Source organism: Sinocyclocheilus anshuiensis, unplaced genomic scaffold, assembly GCF_001515605.1.
Source record: "Sinocyclocheilus anshuiensis isolate Anshui unplaced genomic scaffold, SAMN03320099.WGS_v1.1 scaffold159, whole genome shotgun sequence".
NCBI classification, from domain to species: Eukaryota; Metazoa; Chordata; class Actinopteri; order Cypriniformes; family Cyprinidae; genus Sinocyclocheilus; species Sinocyclocheilus anshuiensis.
Genome location: NW_015549567.1, coordinates 735205 through 735413, shown reverse-complemented (window position 1 = coordinate 735413; position 209 = coordinate 735205). Strand labels below are relative to the sequence as shown.

The following is a 209-nucleotide window of genomic DNA, read 5'->3' as shown; positions in this document are numbered from 1 at the left end:
ACTGTTCCAGAACAGTTTAACCCAAATATCCAGATGTGTGCAGCGCATTTTATGGAGGACTGTTTACTGATGCTGGGAGAGTAACGATAGACTAAAATGCCGGCAGTTCTGACTTACAGTCTGTAAGTATGTTTCCATTTAAAGGATTTGCCACTGATGATTCAAACGCGAGTTTTGGGCAGTAGAGTAGCACTTGTTGTTTGTCATTT

At 41.1% G+C, this 209-nt stretch overlaps 1 protein-coding gene across 1 annotated transcript in view; it reads right to left on the bottom strand.

The window, feature by feature from the left end:
* The window catches only part of LOC107657288 (macrophage-capping protein-like), a 17014-nt gene that overhangs the window by 9932 nt on the left and 6873 nt on the right, over positions 1–209 (bottom strand). The gene's annotated exons all lie outside the window — the stretch shown is intronic.